Raw genomic sequence first — 15254 nt, 5'->3', positions numbered from 1 at the left:
GAAAGAGTAGTCCTTCAGGCTGAGCTCAGGTCATTGAGGCAAATAAGGGCTTTTAATTGGAATAATCTTCATTTGGGTAAGGGCCAGGAGTGTGTGGAGGCTGGATTAGGTTGAACACAAGGTCTTATTCTTTTGTGCACTTCTCAGTATGGAAACCCTTTGTGGTACGAAGCTGTGAGGCTTTCTAGAGCTGCCAGAAACATGTGGAAGGCACCTCTCAAACTTGGGACTGGTTGGCAGTGCTGTCCCTTGCTGTGGGGCAAATAAAGCTGTTGATAGAGCAGGTGTGGTTCTTTCTCCATCTCTTTTTTCCCCTTTCTCACTGCTCTGTAATGCAGTGCCCTGTAATTTCCCCAGGGAGACAAGCCTGGTGGTTTGTATGCAAGTCACTCCCGAGTCCTGAACAGTGACTGTGATGCTGTTCTCTCACTCTTTGGTGCACTCATGACTTTTAATTACCAATTTTTTTTCCCACAACAGAGGAGGCTTCATTGGGCTCTTTGTTTGCTTTGCCTTTCCTCTGAGGTCTCTGCTCTCTGATGTAATTAATTACAGTTTGGTAATTATGCAGGCATCTGATTAAAAGTTCCATGACTTTGGTGGTTCCATGCCAATCAAGGGGCAAAGCTTTCAAGGTGAGAACTTTGCCACTTAGTGAAGAGTGACCTTTTCTCTTCCCTTCCCTGAGATAAGGCAGCTCTGTCTTCCATTTCCAGGAAGGAGCTGCCTTATCTGGGGAAGCCAACTGTTCTGATCTGCAAAACAGCAGCTGGTGATGTTGATGGAGAAGAAACTTGTCAGTATGGCAGACTCAGCTGAGTGTGTCAGACTCATTACTCCAGTACCACCAAGGTGCAGATGTTGTGGGTTGGTTTTTTTTGTGGGAACACTTGGATTGGCACGGTGTTTTCGAGAGTGGCAAGCTGATTTGTACTTTGTTGAAGGTAAAATGAGTCTCTCTTACTCTATGGAAAGAGGAATCTTTCCACAACTACATCTTTTTTTTCCATGTTAGCTCATCAGAGCTTCTCTTTTGGAGCAGTGGGAAGTGTTACCCTTGTGTATGATAACTGAACTCATGTCATTAATCTACTGTGGAAGCTGCAGTAAAGATCAGATTCATCGCCTGTAGCGACTGAGATTTTAATATGTGTCATTACTGCTTAAAACCTGAATATTCTAACATAGCAAATCTGACATAGCATCTAGACGTGCTTAACTCCTGCACTTTAAGGAGGGCTTTTGCTGCACATCACAGGAAGCAGAATGACCAGTTGAAACACCCAATTAACCAGCAGCCTTTCCTCCGTTCGTGTCATCGATACCAGCATTTGCTGGGTGAGAGCTCGTGTCGGAATCGTGCCCTGTGGGATTTTTTTTACAGGAACATTGTTGTGGTGAGTGCTTCAGATGGGTGAGGGGTTTAGTTTTCCTGAGATACCCCCTGGTTAGCTAGGCTTGCCCTTTGGGATTTCCTAGTTTCTGAGGAGTGGGGGTTTTTTTGCCAGGAGATGTTAATAACATCTAATCTGTCAGTTCATTATTCAGGGTGCACACTTTGTAAAACAGGTTTGTGGAAGATTGCCTCTGCAACTTACCTCATGGAGTGTTACAGCAGTAGAAAGCAAACAAATAACTCAGGGTTGGAATGTTGTTATCAGGGTCCTGGTCTCCTTTGCCTGTGATCCATACCACAGTATACAAAATTTTTCATCCTTGTGCTTATTTTTTTTTCCAGTTTATGGAAGAATTTCTGGGTTGATCTTTTTAAAGATCTTTATTCAGTGTCTTTTTGCTTGTCTGGAATAGTGTTTTGCTAAACAGGCATGTGCTTCCTGTTCCTCCCCAGTTGGATTCAAATTAATTTCATATTAAATATTTGAAAAAAGGCTTTAATATTAAACAAAAAAAGTTTAACTGAGAGCCACACTTTTGAAAGTGGTAGTTAGAAAACAAAAGCACTGTGGAAACGCTGTTATGCGTGGGGAGGAAGTCTGGTAAGTGTGTGATGGAGGAAGGAGTAGCTGGCTGGGCAGCAGAGCATTAAGGGATGTTTGGGACAGGAGCAGAGTTGAGATGCCAGTAGTCCTGAAATTGAAAATACAGATAAAACCTTAATCACGGGGTGTATTTGGTTGTTTTCCCCCTCTTGTTTTAACCTTATTACTGTGATTAGTCATGATGACCAATAATGGAAATGGGTGACTGAATATTTGCTCTGAGCAACCTGGTCTAGTGGAAGGTGTCCCTGCTGCTGGCAGGGGGGTTGGGACTGGATGAGCTTTAAAGTCCCTTCCAACCCAAACCATTCTATGATTCTATGAATATATCCCTAAGAATGTACTTGATTTAGGAGATCTGTGCAATGTGTTATTAAATGTTCATGGAAACTTGCAAAGAAGGGTCTCGCTGCAATCTGCCCTTTGTCTTGTTTGTTGTAAGCTCTGGCTCTGGGGTGCAGCTTGGAGCTTGGACACTGCATTGTAATTGTTCCTCTGCCACTTGTAAGGGTTGGATCTTACCGAAGAAGAGCTGCAACGAGGGCTCCGTTGTGATGGGTCACCATTCAGGTGAGGTGACACCAGCAGGCTGGCTGGAGAACAGGGAATCATCCATTTGTCTCCTGTTAATTTGAGAGTGATATGGCTCTTGTTAAGCAACAAGTCACCTCGTGGTACTTCAAAGTTGTCCCAGAGATGATCTCAGAGAGGATGCTAGGTCTGGTTTCGTTTCAGATATCTCTCTTGAGAGACTGTAAGAGGAACATTAAGCAGAAATAGTGAGGTAATGTGAGTGGATGGTCCTGCAGACATGAGGACAGAGACCATGGGGAAAACATGGAGGAATTTTGCCTGCAGATACTGATTATCCTTGCAGAGGCATGTCCAAGTCATGTGGGAATTTCTTTTCTTTTTTTTATTTTTTTTTAAAGTGTAGCACACACTTTGTCAGAAACCACTCATTTGTTTTTTAGCTCTCATGAGCCTCTGGAAGCTAAATTTGAAAACTTGTAAAGATGTAGCTTGAGAGAGGTTCCAAAACTCTTGGGAAGACTTCAGGAGGTGACATATAGGGGTCAGGTCAGCATGCCTGGAAGGTTGGTGGCAGTTGGCAGTAGCAATCCTACCCCCTCCTTAAGAAGGGATAGTGAGTGTCGTGCAAGAGTCCAGATTACAGCTCTTCCTGGGGGCTGCTGAAATCCCTAATCTTAAAATCTGGTGGGATCTGAGGCCCGGGCTCAATTCAGATGCCTTGATAGGCTGTGGAGTGGGGCTGCGGGTGGGAAGGGGCACAGGGAAAGCTGTCATAGCTTGAAATGAAGTGGGAATAGTAGGAAAGAGAGAGACTGAATGGCATTAAGTCATTAAAAGATTATTCCTTCAAAATGAAACAAACATGGTGGAGAATTAGCAAGACAAGATTCTCGCTCATCTCAGGAAGTGCTGAAAATCTGTGTCTTTTGGACGTCCAGAGATGAAATGTGTCATTTGAAGGAGAAGAATAGAATGCTAAGTTTGATTCTGCAAGCGAGATGCTTTTTATGGCATTGTCATTGAAATGTAGGGATGGTTACTCAAGCCCTGGCTCTGAGTCTACTCACAACAGCTCTGCCACATCAGTTTCTTGCACTAGCAGCCTGTTTATCTTTGAATCCCATTCCCCCAAAAGAAGGGCGGTCAATCTGTTCTGCCTTTAGTGATTGAAAGGCAGGTTGAGCTCGATAAGAGAGCTGTAGCCTGCTGTATAATAACCAGGCCTTCAGCCTTGTTTAAAACCAGCAATTTAAAGAAGTGATTGAAGTGCTTCACCTTCAATATCCTCCTCCAAGCAGACTTAAACTTTTCACACCTAATAGCAGGTTTGCAAATAGCAGGACATTTTAATGAATAACTAAAAGACTCAGCGCTGGCATTTAATGCAAAACGTTTTTCAAAGCTCGAGCTGAGTTTTCATTAGCTACAGAAAACACTCTGTGGGGAAGGAAGGGCTCTCAATGCTTGATTCTACATCTGAAAAGAAAATGCTGGAATATTGTGTCCGAGATGCTGAAATGGCCATCCAGGAGCACAAAGGAAAGACAAGCCTTCCCCATATCCTCAGTCACTAAAAATAAAATGAGTGGTTTAAGTGCCTCATGCTAAACTGCTGATAAATCACTTTGCTGTAAGTAATAAAAAAGTGAAGGAAAATACAAAAGTTGCAGGAGAAGTGTATTCTCCCCCTTCTGGAACTGGTCTCAAAGCTGCTTAGCAAAAGGAGGCAGCCAACAATTTCAGACTTAATGGAGGTCTTGAGAGGATTCTCTCCACTCTGACAGGGAATATCTAGTGGAAAAGTGAGACAGTTTGATCAAAACAGATGGTGTGTGCAATAGGAAAGGCAAACAGTAGGGAGAAGTTTAGGTAACTTCGGTACATATGGTTTGTTGTTTGATTTTAGTTTGTGTTCTTTTTTTAACCCTGATGGGGTAGTGTCTTGTTTTTACTCTGTGCCTTGTTGGAAAAAAATCACTATTGAGTAGCAGCTCTCAAATTCTTGTGAGCTAAATCTCTCCCTGGTCCTTAAAGACAGGACAAGACAGAGGAAGAGTAAGATGCACCTTCCAGTGCAAGTGCAAGTTGGTAGCTGGGAAATTGCTGAGCAGAATGTGCATTGCAGGCTGACCATCCTGCGGCCTGAACCAGAGAATCCCACAATTACCTCAACTGGAAAAGCCCTTTAAGCTCATCGAGTCCAACCATGAACCCAACACTGACAAGTCCCCGACTAACCCATGTCCCTCAGCACTGTGTCTACACTATGACTCTTCAATCCCTCCAGGGATGGGGACTCCACCACTGCCCTGGGCAACCCCTTCCAATGCCTCAGAACCCTTGCAGCAAAGAAATTCTTCCTCACATCCCATCTCAACTGCCCTGGCCACAACTGGAGCCCATTTCCTCTTGTCCTGTCCCTTGCTCCTTGGTTGAACAGACCCACCCTCACCTCTCTCCACCCTCCTTTCCTCTCCAGACAAAAGAAGTCAGTGTGTGCCTCACAGCAGAAGAAATGTTCCCTTTTTTGCAGTTTCTTAGCCCGCAGGTTTGGCAATATTGTCAGATTCTCCCACTCCCACTCTTCTTGACACGATTGCCACGTCGTTCTTTTCTTATACAAAGTGATAGCTCTACCTTCCCAACCAGCTTCAGACTCTGGACTCTCACACATGTGTTGGAGTCATTTTCTGTTCCTGTGGATGAATCTTGTCTACATGGTCAGCCCTGGAGGAAGAGATGCAAGTAAGTCACTTTGTTTTACAGGCATGACTTCCATCAGGGGATCTAGTGTGGAGAAAACTGTCTGGAAAAATAACATTGAGTGGCTTGAAATGTGTATTACAGGCTCTCTCCTACACAAGTGGGAGTGTGCACACTGAGGGGAGGTTGCAGGAGGAAACACGAGTGCCAAAGGTCTGTTCTTCACACTTGACTGACGGATTAAATTCTCCTTTCCATGGTCCTTCTTTCTGACAAGCTGCAGTGCTGCCACTGGGCTTCTCCAAACGGGGTAGCTTAGAGTTGGGCTGTAAATGTAACTGACAGTTAAGGCAGAGCAGGGCTTTTGGAGACAGCAGATCCATTTGGAGATGCTGATGAAGGAATTCTGCTTTTTCTTCCATTTAAATCCTCCAGACAGTCATTTTATTTAGGGAATCCACTGTGCTGTGCCATTAGGGAGAAGAGGGCATCAACATTATTTTTGGAGCCAGAGATGAAGGATATGGATAGTAAAGTATGTTAAAGAGAAACCCCAGGTGGGTAATTTAGTATCTTCTATGTGGATTCCACTCTTAATTTATCCAAGAATACGATCCTTATTCTGGATTAATATACATTTAAAAATGCAAATACCTGATTTTATTTTCCTTCTAGGACTTTTGATTTTAGATGTGCCATCAAAGCTGAATAAGAAGACATGCTTGATGGGATTAAGAGGCATAATAGGATGTTCCTTTTAGAAGAGGAGGTGAAGCTGTTGCACTTCTGCTCTGTGGTAGGGTGGCAGGAGTAGCCTTTCTGATTATCTATGAAATTTATATAACATGCCAGTCATTCCAGTAGCTTGGCACCAAGAAACTGGAAAATTCCTGGTCTCCACAGTCTGGTTCTCTCTGTCACTTTGGCCCAATGACTGGGTCTCTTTGGTTTTGCTTCGACAATAATACTTTTGAAAGTGGTATCCTGGATTTTGTTGATTCCAGAACAAATTCAGACTTTGTGTGACTTTATTTTAGGGAGGGAGGGTGAGAAACTCCCAACTCCTCCTGGTTTACTGAGCACCAGGCAGGGTTTTCTTTGTTCCTTCTAGCACATGGGCAATTTAAGGTGGGATGAAAACTCAGACAACTTCACAGCCAAAATCATGCCCTTCATTATGCTTCATGCTTACTTTTAGCTGGGATGAGGGGCTGAGCTGCTGCTGAAGATGTTGGTCTGTGAGAACATTTATTGTGTGAGTATGTCACAGGGTGAGTGGTTAGGCTATTAGAATTGATAAATTATTGTCTTGGTAGTTTTGGGGTAGGGAAGGAGGTTGGAAAAGTACACTGTACAATTTATTCTGCTATTATTGTGAAGTTGGTATTTCCATTCTTAATAACGATTTGTGAGTCACTCTGTGAGGAAGATGAGTTTTAAAAGGACAGTGAGGAAAATAAAATTGTGTGTCTAGAACTGCTCTGAAGGTGATGTCCGATCACTGGTGTGCCCCAGACTGTGTCACTGAAGTGACAGAGCAGCTCTCAGTCCAGAGGCATCTGCTCTTTGATGCCCTTAGAAAAATCTCTGCCTGGGGCCCAAATATTTTTGGGGAAAAGTAACTAGAAATCCCTTAAGAACATAAGAGAGTTCTGTAACCACTTGGGGAAGGTGTTGGATGGATAATGTGGCATGAAGAGTGACTCTCATTTGTTGAAGAAGTACTTATGCTCAGATTAGCTTGTTGATGGCCATATCATAGAAGATGCCTTTGAGATTTGAGTGTGTCTGCAATTGATTGTAAGGAAACGAAGCAGTAACACTAAACAACCTCTGTTTCTGAAGAGCAAATATTGTGAAATAAAAAGCTCCATTTGCAAAAAAATATGGAAAGAATCTTTCCTTGGAGAGCAGGAGACCTCTGTTCCGAGAAGAAATTCAAATTTCTTGGAATCCAAAAGCATGTATCAGAAAGGGAAAAGATTTGGTTAACAATGAGGGTTTGTAACTAGCAAAGAGCTAATATCAGTTTCTGAGAAAGTGCATATTATGTGGTAGGACAGATGCAAAGAAAAGCGATGCTTTTCTTGGAGAATGATTGGAGTTTGGACTTCTATCACAAGGAATCCGTTTCTGATCCGGAGGCAGGTGTGGTTTTGATCAGCATTCTTATTCTTGGGGACAATGGCTTGTTTTGGTAGTGGACATTGACTAGGAGCAGCATTTGTGCTGCGTGGATAGAAAAAGGTTGTTATAAGGTCTCCATCCCAGCGCACGAGTGGGAGCTCGGCTGACCTGGTAGGATCAGCCTCACGTTAGGGCCACCCGGCAGTAGAGCATTTTCTATTCAGTGGGGACAGGGAGGAAGATCTTTGGCTATTCTGAGAAAGGAGCTTTGATGGGAGAAAGAGAAACATAATGTTTGTGTATCCAGTTGATTAATTTAAGCTTACAAGGTGCCAAAACACCTTCTCAAGCTACCTGCCAACTAAGGTCGGTAACTTTAAGCAACATGGAAACAAAATTTACTTCTGAAAAATCTCTTAAAATTCTGTCCAAACAGGATCATCCCTCCTTTCAAAAGTGATTAAAAAAACCCCAAACCACCAAAACATCAAAGGCTGTTACTACAAAAGGCTGAGCTTCAGTGAGTAAATACTTGTGAGAATTTTGCAAGGGTGAGTGAAGACTGTATAGATAACAAACCAGTTACTAGTTCTTTACTGGTAACTTTTACTAGTTACCAGTTCCTGCAACACCTCTGCTGCGAGGACAGGCTGAGAGAGTTGGGGCTGTTCAGCCTGGAGAAGAGAAGGCTCCAGGGAGACCTTGTAACAACTCTCCAGAACTTATAAGAAAGATGGGGACAGACTTTTTAGTAGAACCTGTTGCAACAGGACAAGGGGTGATGGTTTGAAATTAAAAGAGGGGAAATTTAGACTAGATGTAAGGGAAGAAATATCTCACCCAGAGAGTGGTGAGACCCTGGCCCAGGTTGCCCAGAGAAATGGTAGAAGCCCCATCCCTGGAAACTTTCAAGGTCAGGTTGGATGGGGCTCTGAGCAACCTGATCTAGTTGAAGATGTCCATTGCAGTGGGGGTTGGACTAGATGACCTTTAAAGGTCCTTTCCAACCCAAACCATTCTGAGTCTCTTCTTACAGCACCCACAGCCTAATATCTCCAGCTTATTCTTGTTCCTGCTGCTATGGGAAGCAGTTCCATGGGGGTGTTCAATATCTGCCCCCACACTGCCGGTGGAGGAACTCAAAAGATCATCTGTGAAACTCCAGCAGCACTGGGAGAAGAACCAGTTTTTCCCTGTTACTTCTTTTAGAGTATCCTTCCCAAAAGCTGTCACCGCGATGGTAGAACCTGTTGTGTTTATATATCTTTACACTATTAATGGAGAAGTGGTTTGACAAAAAGTAGCCTGTATAGTTTACATAGAAGGTCTAACTGTGTAATTTATTTGCAAACACTGACTTTCTACCCAGTATATGCAGACTTTCTGCTTCGTATCTATTTCTTCTAAAAACAAGAAAGCGTGTCTGCTTTCAGATCAGTCAGTGGTGGGAGGCAGATAAACAGGTTGGAAGATTAAAGAAGAACTTAGAATCATAGAATCATAGATTGGCTTGGGTTGGAAAGGACCTTAATGATCAGCCAGTTCCAACCCCAACTTGTTTGTGACCTTTCTTTTAAAAGAAAAAAAAAGAGAAGAAAAGAAAAGCTGCTTTTCTAGGGAGGAGAACAAACTGTAGGGGAAGAGGGAGGAACATGCTGTGATGATAGGTCCAAATACTAAGTTTCCAGTTTTACATAAACTTGATTCACATTAGCAGGAGCACCCTGTGAAACGAGAGATTAAAAATCAAAATGAAATGATTTTGGTGTGAGAACATGACCTGTGGAGGGTGATGTATGGCAGACCCTGCTGGGGATAACCTGGCAACCTTCATCACCCTCCAGTCTGCAAAGCCGTCTGGCATCACAGAGCGGGGCAGTATCTGAATGCTGAAACACCTGCAAATCAGGCTCAAGGAGCAATCAAAGTGTGATAAACATTAATTAGTATAATACCCAAACCTTTAATGGAGGAAGGAACCTTGATTACATGGTCTCACTTGGGATTTCTTTCTGTCAGCGATGGGGTATGATGACAGTTTCTGATTGCACTTACTCAGACATGAAGTAGGACTTTCAGAACTGCTTAAATATGAAGAGAGATGAGCAGAAAGCAAACAAGTTGATCTTTCTTTGAGTGGTTGAACGTATTTGGCTCTTTATAAAATGCCTTTTTGCCTTTCAAACTTTGGAGGTGAATTGGCTTTATGACCTGGCTTCAAATGCTTCTCTGGATCACTGTTCACCATAAATGTCTTGGCAGCCTTGCCTTTGCTTTCTCCACCTCGATCCTGTGATGTTGCCAGCTGCTGGGACAGACGCACGGCGTGGGAGTGGGGACAGTGGGGCTTGGGCTTCTCACAGCCCGTTTCATGGCTGCATGAACTCTGAGCTGGGCCACCGCAGTGCATAGGAACATCTGTACGTGGTAAGGCTTTTTGTAAAGAACACTCTAGTGCCTCATAAAGTGTTATCCTTCATCAGCCAGCCAGAACATGCTGAGATATGCTAGCTTAGCTCTCTAGACCTGCTTCAATCTAGTGGATTGTACATCAGAGCCCTGAGGTACGGGTACTGGGGGTGGTGCATTGATGTTTCTCCATCACTTTAACAGCCTGAGGAACCATAAAAGTCCCTGGTCTTTTTTTTTTTTTTTTGAGAAGATTCTTGGACAAATTAAAACTTGAAAAAGATGGCCTCAAGTTGCACCAGGGGAGGTTTAGATTGGATTTGAGGAAACATTTCTTCACCCAAAGGTCAGTCAGGCATTGGAACAGGCTGCCCAGGGAGGTGGTGGAGTCACCTTCCCTGGTGGGATTTAACAGACGGGCAGACGAGGTGCTGAGGGACATGGGTTAGAGGTGGAATTGGCAGTGCTGGGTTGATGGTTGGACGCAATGATCTTAAAGGTCTTTTCCAGCCACTATGATTCTGTGATCCTTCTTCACACCACACAAGGCAAAGACAGCAGTGATGTGCCTCTGGGTCCCAGGAAAGAAGCAGATGATGAAGGAGCTCGGTGGCTTGAGAAGAAAGGTGGACATTTGGCTCCCTCAGCACCACTCTCTTGTGCTGCTTTCATCATGGGATGATGTCTCCCCTGGAAGGTAGTCTCTCCTCACCTCACCAGTGGTTCTTTCACTTTTGGAAACCCACTGAAACTTGTCCTAGGTGTTGAGTTGTATCTGCTTCACCAGTAGTGGTACCATGCTGGTTTTGGTGCTGTGGAAGGATGAATGGCAGCCAGCACTGTTCTCTTCCCTTCTTATCCTGCTCCAGCACCAGCCACTTGGAGAATCTGGGGATGTCATAAAATAAAAGAACCATAAATTCCATCCCTTCTAATTCACACCTTCTACAGTGAGGGAGGAGTTTAATAAAAGCACACTTTGGGGGGCAGGGGGGGAGAAAGCTGCCTGACTTTTAGGCAAAAACCCAAGTCTTTATAGAACAGATTTATCATATGTGCCCTGAAGCTGAGAACAGCAATGCCGAGCATCCCCTTGTGATCTCTCAGGGCTGGAGCTTGGGCTGGGGGGAGACCAGAAGCCTGACTTGCTGTGATGTGTACAGTCCTCATTTAAGGAAAAAGTTATTTAATACTTGGGCTGTTTTATCCTCCTGTGCAACTTCATTTCTCATTCTGCTCCATAATGTTCTTTCTCCTTGGTTGAGCACTTACTTTTGTACTTCAGACATGAAATTGAAGTTCTTTGGTATTCTGGAGAGGTTTGCTCCCAGCCTTTCTCATTCACCTTGGTCTGGAGCTTGCTTCTTCTCTCTCCCACTTCCCAAGTTTTGTCATCCCCATCACTTTTGGGTGGTGTGTACACTCCACATAGACAGCAAAGGGTCTCCTGCTGCTGTGCTGCTTCCTTCCACCTGAATTCTGTCTTGCTCAGTCACCTCTCTGGGAATCTGTCAGCTCGTATTTAAGCCTGCTCTGATTTAAACCTTTTTTCTGATGCTGTCTGATCCCTAGCAAATCTAGATGATAACAATCACAATTCTTTTCTTGGCACTGTGGAGTGTGTGGAGACCCTCATAGAAAGAGTATTACTGCCAGTGCTGACAACTTTCAGGCAGTGTCCAGTGTCCTGGATGCCAGATCCATAATGCCTCAAATCTTTTTCCTGTGGGAGTAAGAGAAGAGTAATTTTTCCCTTCTGAGCAGACACGTGCAGCAGAGGAGGTCTTTCTATAGTGCTCTGAATGTGAGATTTATCAGATGAGCTATAAGGAAATAACAGGAAGGGATCTGTTGTGTGGCTGCAGATGTGACAGAGGGTACAGGGTCAGCGAGGGAGGCAGTGAGGTGGGAGGAAGTATTCCTGGGACCTGCTGTGGGTGTTGGAGAGAGTCACCTCTAATATGGAGAGGATCTCAAAGCAGCAGTGTGAGGGCTTCAGGAGAAACAAGATCTAAGCTGGGGGTGAGGCCCCAGGGGGCTTGACTGCAAAAAGATTTCAGAAAATGTGAAAGCTTGAATCAAAGCAGCTGAAAGATTGGCTTTAATATCTGCTTAGATTAAAAATAAAAATCTGTATGGATTAAGAGATAATCCAGGAGACAGATTTAATCTGCCACATGTATTCCTTCCCCAAAGAAGAGCACTGGGAGGGGAAGGTGGGTCTGGCTCAGCGCCCAGGATTTGAAGGCAGGTGATCTATTGTTCTGTTTTGTGCAGACCCCCTTTTTGCTTGTCCCCAAGCACACATCCTGCCCAAGGGAGGGGCTGTGGCCCTGCGTTCCTGCTTCCTTCCAACTCCAAAGTCACACTGAATCTAACTACAGGGGTTTCTCAAGCAGAAAAGAACACCGAGAGCAAAATAACCCAGCAGTGACTAACAGGATCGGCGCGGGGCAGGTTCAGATGCTGCTGGTGGATTTGGCTGGCTGAGCACAGGGTTCTGGTTTATTAACACTTCCCCCTCCTGTCCTGATTGCAATTGTCTTTCAAACAAACCCCACTCAGTAACACGTTCCTTCTTTAATGGAGGTTGAGGTCTGAATGCCACCTTGCTTCAAACGCTTTGCCCCTGAAACCCTTGGCAGCAGTCCTCTCCACCCACTACTTTTTCAGCATCAATATAGTATATTGTCTCTTTACTTGTATCTTGAACTTGCTGTACATAAGTCACGCACTTTCAGGAGTCCATACACGTGATAGAATTTGGATTAGTTGGATTGAGGGAGTTTTAATTTATTTTTCATACTTATCTTGCTCAGCAACAAATAAATAAATTCTGTAGACTGATGTGTATTCCTTCTGTGTTGTGGGCCTGCATCTCTACCACCTCAGGTGAATGTTTTTGGCAGATCTTCTAAGGTCAGTGGGCTTTGGCCTGTCAAATCCTTGAGTAGAAGATCACAGGAGAAAGTACAGGTTGCCTCAGGGAAGAGCCATCATGATTCAAAACACCTGAGCTGGCACTGGATGACTTCCCCAGCTGGGAGCAGGCTGTCTGCCTGATACATGGGTGAGTGTAGTCACTCTCAATTATATTTGGTGGGCAGTAGGGATGGGTGAAGCTATAGATGTGCCCTCAGGGGAAAGTACAGGTTGCCTCAGGGAAGAGCCATCGTGATTCAAAACACCTGAGCTGGCACTTCCCCAGCTGGGAGCAGGCTGTCTGCCCAATACATGGGTGAGTGTAGTCACTCTTAATTATATTTGGTGGGCAGTAGGGATGGATGAAGCTGTAGATGTGCCCGCAGACACATGGTCTGACTCTTGGGCTTGTCCTGTGCAGGGACAGGAGTTGGACTCCATGGTCCTTGTGGGTCCCTTCCAACTCACAACGTTCTGTGATTCCATGTTCTGGTTTTAGAGATGCTTTCTTTTTAAGAGAGGTTCCAGCAAACCTGAAGTGAGAATGACATATGCAGTGCTGTGGGCTCAGAGGTGCTTTGCTTTCTCTTCTTCCCTTGCTGCTCTCCACGTGCTACAGGAGGTGTTCGGAGCCTTGCCCCAAGCAGCACTTTGCAACGGCCAATGCACTGCCTGCGTTTGGTGGTGGCACCGTTCCTCTCCCAAACCAGGTGTCTTAGAGGAGGAATGTTAAATGTGGAAGTGGTTCAGGGTGAAAGGATCACTGGGATTCCTCAAAAACTCCTTTACTTCTTCACAGCTCATGAAAGAGTGAGTGTGGGAAGGGAGAGGAAGAGGATGATACCTGGTGAAGCATTGGGGATAACGTGGGGAATGAGGGAAGCCATTGACTACTTCACTTGACTCACTCAGTCATGCACTGGAAAGGGGGAGAACAGTTACTGGTTTCCAGACCTGAGCTTGCATAAGTGTGTGCTTAACACCTCCTTCTGGGAGAGAAACTTGTGCCTTGTCAGCCCCTGAGAATTGTCTCTGGGAGGCAGCAGGGTACTGGCTAAAAGGCAATTGATACCTTGCTTTGATTTGGAGCTTCAGGAAGGTCTTTGTAGAGTTCTTCTAGGAGAGGAGAGGGGTCTAGTCAGAGGTGAGAGGGAAAATTGCATCATTGATTTGAGGGAGAGCAGCAAGGCAGAAATAAATGACCAATTTATTTTTTTTTCCAGCTTTGAAGGAAGTAAAAATAGGGAGATGTCCCCAGGAGCAGCACTGGAGATAGCAACAATCAATACAATTATGAAACATCTAGAAGAGAAGTGAACTGTCAGGTGGAAAAATTTGCTGAGGAGAGCAGTTAGGGAAGACAAAGGTCCTTGAGAGGCATCTCACACTTTAATAAAACAAGGCAAGGGGTCAGCCCTTTGACACAAGAAATTTGCTGCAGACAGGTGCTAGGAAATGCCCACGGAAAGGAACAACAACAACTCCTCTGAGAACCTATCAAGTGTGTAAGTGATGTGGACTTACTCCACTGAGACAGAGGGAGGGTGTGGGAAGGAAATAATGAACAGATTTGTACTTAGTGTTGGTACAAACTACAAGCTGTTAGGCTGTGTTTAAAATAAAAGGGTGGGGAAACAGAGAATAATTCCGAGAGGGAGAATCTCATGAGGTTCAGTTTTGCTCATCTCCCACTCCAAAAAAGAATAAATTAGAAACAAGCTGTGTGCTCTCCTGCCATATGCATAAGGAAGGATTTTCATGCCTTCAGAAAGAGAGGAGCATGGCTATAAACAAACCAGAAACACTGAAAGCTGTGTAGAGAAAGAAGTGGGGTTCTGTCAGAATGGTGGGAGGTCAGGAGGCTGCTTGGACCTGCTCAGTGGGGGGAGGTTTAGTGGAGTCCATTTCTGGACTGTAATAGGGAATGTACGGCACAGAGTGAAAATACTTGGAAAGATGAGTTTGGTACAGTTAGAAAATGGGAATCGTGGATCACTGCTAATGTCAAATTTGTTACTAAATGGAATTATATAGAGTGGAAAAAACAAAAACCAACCAAACATGGGAGCTGGCTGCTCAACAGCAAAGAGGAACTTGTGGTGAAATTAAAAGACAGTGCTTGAGATGGATTTTTTTACAAGCACAAAATGGTCTGATGGAACTCATTGCTACAAAACATTGCTGGAGTGGAGTGCTGTCTCTCCTAATGGGTTGTAGAGCCATAAAAATATTCTTTGCTGGCTTCATTGGGGGGTGAAGATTCAGAACAGTTTTCAGCTTTTGAGCTTGAAGGTAGGGAGAACCTGCTAGTTATGCATGGGGAAGGAAGGTCTCTTCTGAGAAGGTGACTCCAGAGCTACCTGTATAGAATCCCAGAGTGGTTTGGGTTGGGAGGGACCTTAAAGCTCCTCCAGTCCCAACCCCCCTGCCATCAGCAGGGACACCTTCCACTAGACCAGGTTGCTCAAAGCCTCATCCAGCCTGGCCGAGAACACTTCCAGGGAGGAGCAGCCACAGCTTCTCTGGACAACCTGGGACACTGGCTCACCACCCTCGGGA

The 15254-nt window shown here is 44.6% G+C and overlaps 1 protein-coding gene across 1 annotated transcript in view; it reads left to right on the top strand.

The window, feature by feature from the left end:
- WASHC1 (WASH complex subunit 1) overlaps positions 1 to 15254 on the top strand; it is a 26022-nt gene that overhangs the window by 682 nt on the left and 10086 nt on the right.

Source organism: Antrostomus carolinensis, unplaced genomic scaffold (assembly GCF_000700745.2).
Source record: "Antrostomus carolinensis isolate BGI_N321 unplaced genomic scaffold, ASM70074v2 scaffold22580, whole genome shotgun sequence".
Taxonomy (NCBI): Eukaryota; Metazoa; Chordata; class Aves; order Caprimulgiformes; family Caprimulgidae; genus Antrostomus; species Antrostomus carolinensis.
This window is presented reverse-complemented; position numbering and strand designations above follow the sequence as displayed.